Source organism: Orycteropus afer, unplaced genomic scaffold (assembly GCF_000298275.1).
Source record: "Orycteropus afer afer isolate SDZICR_OR568_19922 unplaced genomic scaffold, OryAfe1.0 scaffold00305, whole genome shotgun sequence".
Lineage (NCBI taxonomy): Eukaryota > Metazoa > Chordata > Mammalia > Tubulidentata > Orycteropodidae > Orycteropus > Orycteropus afer.
Window position 1 is genome coordinate 4,318,668 of NW_006921892.1, and position 6,781 is coordinate 4,325,448.

Here is a 6,781-nt window from a genome sequence, read left to right on the forward strand (position 1 = left end):
TGACAAGGTGGGGAATGAAACAATTGACTGTCCTAAATTCAAAGCTTGATCATGTGATCTTATCTTGATAATTTGCTGATGCCTATTCACTTCAGTCGGCTTTCAATTTTTTCTCAACCTAGCCACAAATGTAAATACTTGCTTTTCTCAAAATTTAATCTCAATTTTTCAGACATCTATTTATTTTTAATTTTTGTCATGATTTGAGTGAAAGTTTACTGAGCAAATTCATTTTCCATATGTATTATTATTATTTTAAAATACCAGTTCCTTTTGTTTAGATTAGTGCCTAAGGCACTTGACTGCTAACCAGAAGGCTGGCGGTTCAAACTCATCAGCCACTCCCCGGAAGGAAGGTTGGGCAATCTACTTCCATAGTGATACTGCCTTGGAAACCCAAGGAGGGGTTGCTATGAGTCAGGTCTGACTCGACAGGACATAACAACAACACAACAACACCCCAACTCTGTGTCAATAGCAGAAGTACAATTGATACAGGGCCAGATTACTTTCCCTTTTTTCAGGAAACAATAACAGATCTCATAGTCAGAATTATTCTTTTCTTTTTTCTGTTTTTATAGTTCTAATTTTTTGTCTTGAGTTTATACAACATGTCTTATATTAGCATTGTTGTTTTTGTTAGTTGTCATTGAGTCAAATCTGACTCATCGTGATCCCAATGTTATAGAGTAGACTGCACCATAAGGTTTTCTTGGCTATGATCTTTATGGAAGCAGATTATTAGGCTTTTTCTTCTGTAGTACTACTAAGTGGGTTCAAACCAGCAATCTTTCAGTTATCAGTTGAGTGCAAACCATTTGCCCCATCTAGGGATCTTATAAGGAGCCCCAGTGGCACAGTGGTCAAGTACTCAGCTGTTAACTGAAAGGTAGAGGATTTGAACCCACCAGCTGCTCCTTCAAAAGATGTGGCTTTGTCCTTCTGTAACTATTACAGCCTTGGAAAATCTATGGGACAGTTCTCTGTCGTTAGGATCACTATGAGTTGGGATCAATTCACCAACAGTATTTTTTTTTTTTATTTTGTTTTTAGGGATCTTATGTCAGCATTAGGAGCTCTGGTGGTTGTAGTGCCTAAGACATTTGACTGCTAACCAGAAGGCTGGTGATTCAAAGGCACCATCCACTCCTCAGAAGGAAGATTGGGCAATCTACTTCTGTAGTGATATTGCCTCGGAAACCCAAGGAGGGGTCACTATGAGTCAGATCCGACTCCTTGGCAGTGAGTTTGGGGTTTTTTTTTGTTGTTGTTATATCAGCATTACCACCATTCTTCTGTCAATTTGTCATACTATGGTGGCTTGTGTGTTGCTCTGAGGCTGGAGGCTATGCCACCAATACTTCAATTACCAGCAGGACTGACCATAGTGGATAAGTTTCAGTGAGTTTCCAGACTGAGATAGACTGGAAAGAAGGATGGGGTCATCCTCTTCTGAAAATGTTGCCCACTGAAAGAAAACCTTATGAATAGCAGTGAAACACTGTCTGATATGTCATTGGAAAACTTTATGAATAGCAGTGAAATATTGTCTGATATAGTGCCAGAAGATGAGCCTGCAGGTTGGAAGTCACTCAAAATATGACAGAGGAAGAGCTACCTCCACAAAGTAGAGTTGACCTTAATGACATAGTGGAGTAAAGTTTTTGGGACCATCATTTGCTGATGGGACACAACTTAAAACGGAAAGTAACAGCTGCAAACAGTCATTAATAATCTGAACATGGAATGTACAAAGTGTGAATCTAGGAAAATTAGAATTTGTTAAAAATGAAATGAAACACATAGAGATAAATGTCCTAGGCATTAGTAAGCTTAAATGAACTGGTATTGGCCATTCTGAGTCAGGTAATCATATGATCTACTATACTGGGAATGACAAATTGAAGAGAAATGACATCACATTCATCATCAAAAAATGTTTCAAGATCTATCCTGAAGTACAATGCTGTCAGTGATAGGATGCTATCCATTTGACTATAAGGAACAACAGTTATTATTATTATATAATATTATTATTTTATAACATACTAATAATAAACATGATATTATTATTCAAATTCACGCACCAACCACTAAAACCAAAGATGAAGAAATAAAATATTTTTACCAACTTCTGCAGTCTGAAATTGACCAAACATGCAATCAAGATGTATTGGCTATTACTGGTGATTAAAATAAGAAAGTTAGAAACAAAGAAGAATCATCAGTAGTAGGAAAATATGGCCCTAGTGATGGAAATCATACTGAGATAGTATGATAGAATTTTGCAAGACCAACAATTTATTTCAATACCTTTTTTCAATAACATAATGGCAACTATACACATGGACCTCACTATATGGAATACACAAGAATCAGATGACCTCATCTGTGGAAAGAAGTGATTATTTTGGTTACTTAGTGCTGCTCTGACAAGAGTATACCACAAATGGGATGCCTTTAACAAACAGGAGTTTATTCTATTACAGTCTGGAGACTTTAGGTCTGAGTTCAAAGTGCCAGGCTCTAGGGGCTGGGTGAAAGACCCTCAGCCTTGGGCTTCAGCTCTGCCTCCTGCTCCTGGCCCACTGAAGCTAGAGGTTTTTCTTCACTCAAACAGCTGCTGGTTGCTGAGGATGACAAGTTCAAGGTTGACAAGCAATAAGGCACAGTCCTAATATTACCAAACCACAGGGCAGGCCATTAACTCAAGTCCATTAAAAGTCACAAGACTGGCAGAGCATGGCAGGCTGCTGAACAATGACTTGGTTACTTGCAGAGTTAAACTGTGACATAAGCTAGAGACCATTCTCCAAGTCTTCTCCTTATATACAGGAAGCAGACTACATCCCTAAAGCAGCTACTCAGCTGCTCACAGTAGATTCCACCATGGAATTGATTACCAGTCTCATTATGGGACACCACCAGCTTCCCAGCTACTTAACCAGGCCCAGCCAATTTGACACACAAACTTAACTACTACAGTGATGGAGAAACTCAATATCATCAGTCAAAATAAGGCCAGAAGCTTTTGGAACAGACTATCAATTGCTAATATACAATTTCAAGTTGAAGGTGAGGACAATTAAAATAGGTCCATGAAAGTCAGATTACAACATTGATTATGATGTTGTTGTTATGTGCCGTTGAGTCAGACCTGACTCACAGTGACCCCTCCTTGGGTTCTGAGGCAGTATCTCTATGAAAGTAGATTGCCCAACCTTCATTCCGAGGAGTGGCTGGTGGGTTTGAACTGCCAGCCTTCTGGTTAGCAGTCAAGTGTCTTAGGCACTACATTACCAGAGCTCCTAACATTGATTATATCCCACCTGAATTTATAGAACATCTGAAGAATAGATTTGATGCATTGAACATCAGTGACTGAAGGCCAAATAAGCTGTAGGATGACATCAAGACCATCATCCATGAAGAAAGCAAAAGGTCATTAAAAAGACAGAAAAGAAGAAAAGACCACAATGGATGTCAGAAGAGACTCTGAAACTCGTCTTGAATAGAGAGTAGGCAAAGCAAATGGAAGAAATGATGAAGTAAATAAGCTGAACAAGAAGATTTCAAAGGGCAGCTTGAGAAGACAAAGTAAAGAATAATTATGAAATGTGCAAAGACCTGGAGTTAGAAAAACAAAAGGGAAGAGTACACTCAGCATTTCTCAAGCTGAAAGACCTAAAGAAAAAAAAAAATTCAAGCTTCAAGTTACAATATTAAAGAATCCTACAGGCAAAATGGGAGCTCTGGTAGTGTAGTGCCTAAGGCATTTGACTGCTAACCAGAAGCCTGGCAGTTCAAACCCACCAGACACTCCTTGGAAGGAAGATGGGGCAATCTCCTTCCATAGTGATACTGCCTCAGAAACCCAAGGAGGGGTTGCTATGAGTTGGGTCTGACTCAACGGCAGTGAGTTTTTTTGAGTTATAGGCAAAATATTGAACGAAGTGGGAAGCATCAAAAGAACATGGAAGGAGTTTTTTTTTTTTTTTTTTTTACAATGAGTTTGCTGCCAGAATGCAGGTGTTGGTGAAAACCATCACAATATCTAAGTCAAAATGGGAAAGGAAAAGACCCATTTCAACATCGTTGTCATTGGACAAGTAGATTCGGGCAAGTCCACCACTACTGGTTACTTGATCTACAAACATGATGAGATCAACAAAAGAATCATTGAAAAATTTGAGAAGAAATCTGCTGAGATGGGAAAGGACTACTTCAAGTATGCCTGTGGCTTGGATAAACTAAAAGCTGAATATGAGCATGGCATCACCATTGACAGCTTCTTGTGGAAATTTGAGACCAGCAAGTACTATGTGACCATAATTGATGCCCCAGGACACAGAGACTTTATCACAGGACGTGATTACAGGAACAGGCTGGCTGGCTGTCCTGATTGTTGCTGCTGGTGTTGGTGAATTTGAGGATGGTATCTCCAAGAATGGGCAGACCTGTAAACATGCCCTTCTAGCTTACACACTGGGTGTGGAACAATTAGTTGTTGGCATTAGTAAAATGGATTCCACTGAGCCACCCTATAGCTGGAAGAGATATGAGGAAAATGTTAAAGGAGTCAGCACCTATATTAAGAAAATTGGCTACAAACCTGATATAGTAGCATTTGTGCCAATTTCTGGTTGGAATGGTGACAACATGCTGGAGCCACGTGCTAACATGCTTTGGTTCAAGGGATGGAAAGTCACCTGTAAGGTTGGCAGTTCCAGTGGAACCACACTGCTTGAAGCTCTCGATTGCATCCTGCCACCAACTTGACCAACTGACAAGCCACTGCATCTACCTCTCCAGGATGTCTACAAAATTGGTGGTAATGGCACTGTGCCTGTGGGTAGAATGGAGACTGGTGTTCTCAAACCAGACATGGTGGTCACCTTTGCTCCAGTAAATGTTACCACTGAATTAAAGTCTGTTGAAATGCACTATGAAGCTTTGAGTGAACCTCTGCCTGGAAATAATGTAGGCTTCAGTGTCACGAATGTCTCTGTCAAAGATGTTTGTCATAGGAATGTGGCTAGTTACAGCAAAAATGATCCACCTGGAAGGAGGTGGCTTTGCTGCTCAAGTGATCATCCTGAATCATCCAGGCTGAATCAGTACTAGCTATGCACCCATGCTGGATTGTCACACAGCTCACATTGCATGCAAATTTGCTGACTTCAAAGAGAAGATTGATCACCGTTCTGGTAAGAAGCTAGAAAATGGCCCCAAATTCCTGAAGTCTGGTGATGCTGCCATCATAGACATAGTTCCTGGCAAAAACCCATGTGTGTTAAGCACTTCTTTGATTATCCTCCTCTGGGTTGTTTTGCTCATCACGATATGAGGCAGATGGTCATCAAGGCAGTGGACAAAAAGGCTCCCAGAGCTGGCAAGGTCACCAAGTCTGTTCAGAAAGCTCAGAAGGTTAAATGAATATTATCCATAATACCTGCAACACTAGTCTCTATCAGTGGTGGAAGAGCAGTCTGAGAACTTATTGTTTCAATTGGCAATTTAAGTTTAATAGTAAAGACTGGTTAATGATAACAATCATTGTAAAACCTCCAGAAGGAAAGGAATGATTTGTGGACCAATTTGGTTTTTTTGTGTAGCAGTATTAAGTTATTACTTTTAAAAATCAACATTTTTTAAATGGAAACAACTTGACCAAAAATTTGTCTCAGAATTTTGAGACCCATTAAAACAAAGTTTAATGAGAAAAACAAAACAAAAGAACATGGAAGGAGTACACAGAGTCACTGTACAAAAAGAAATGGTTGACGTTCGACCATTTCAGAATGTAATATATCATCAAAAACCATGCTACTGAAGAAAGAAGTCCCAGCTGCATTGAAGGAATTGGCAAAAAACAAGGATCTGGGAATTGACAGACTGTATGTTGAGATGTTTCAACAAATAGATGCAGCGTTGGAGGTGTTTAATTGTACATGCCAAGAAATTTAGAAGACAGCTACCTTGCTAACTGAGTGGAAGATCTATATTTGTGCTTATTCTGAAGAAAAGTAATCAAACAGAATGTGGAAATTATCAATCAATATCAATATTACACACAAGTAGGATTTTGGTGAAAATAATTAAAAAATGGTTGTAGTGATGTATCGACAGCAAACTGTCAGAAATTCAAGCTTTATTCAGAAGAGCTCGTGGAGTGAGTGATATTATTATGGATGTCAGATGGATCTTGGTTGAAGGCAAAGAATACCAAAAATATGTTTACATGTGTTTTATTGACAATGCAAAGGCATTTGGCTGTGTGGATCATAACAAATTATGGATAATGTTGGAAGAATGGGAATTCCAGAACACTTAATTGACTCATGAGTAACCTGTACATAGATCAAGAGGTGGTTGTCCAAACAGAGCAAGTGGATACTGCATGGTTTAAAATCAGGCAAGGTGTTCATTAGAGTTGTAATATTTCACCATATTTACTCAATCTGTAATAATCTGAGGAGCTAGACCATATGAAGAAGAATGCAGAATCAGGATGAGTGAAGACTCAGTAACAACTTGCAATATGCAGATGACACAACCTTGCTTGCTGAAAGTGAAGATGAATTGAAATATTTACTGATGAAGATCAAAGACTATAGTCTTCAGTATGGATTACACCTCAACATAAAGAAATAAAAAATCTCCACAAATGGACCAATAAACAACATCACGACAAATGGAGAAAAGATTAAAGTTGTTAGGAATTTCATTTTACTTGGCGTTACAGTCAACACTCATGGAAGCAGCAGTCAAGAAATCAGAC

General features: G+C 39.0%; 1 pseudogene; it reads left to right on the forward strand.

The window, feature by feature from the left end:
- The first annotated feature begins 4,064 nt into the window (after positions 1 to 4,064).
- LOC103206210 lies at positions 4,065 to 5,436 on the forward strand (annotated as a pseudogene).
- The last annotated feature ends 1,345 nt before the right edge of the window (positions 5,437 to 6,781 follow it).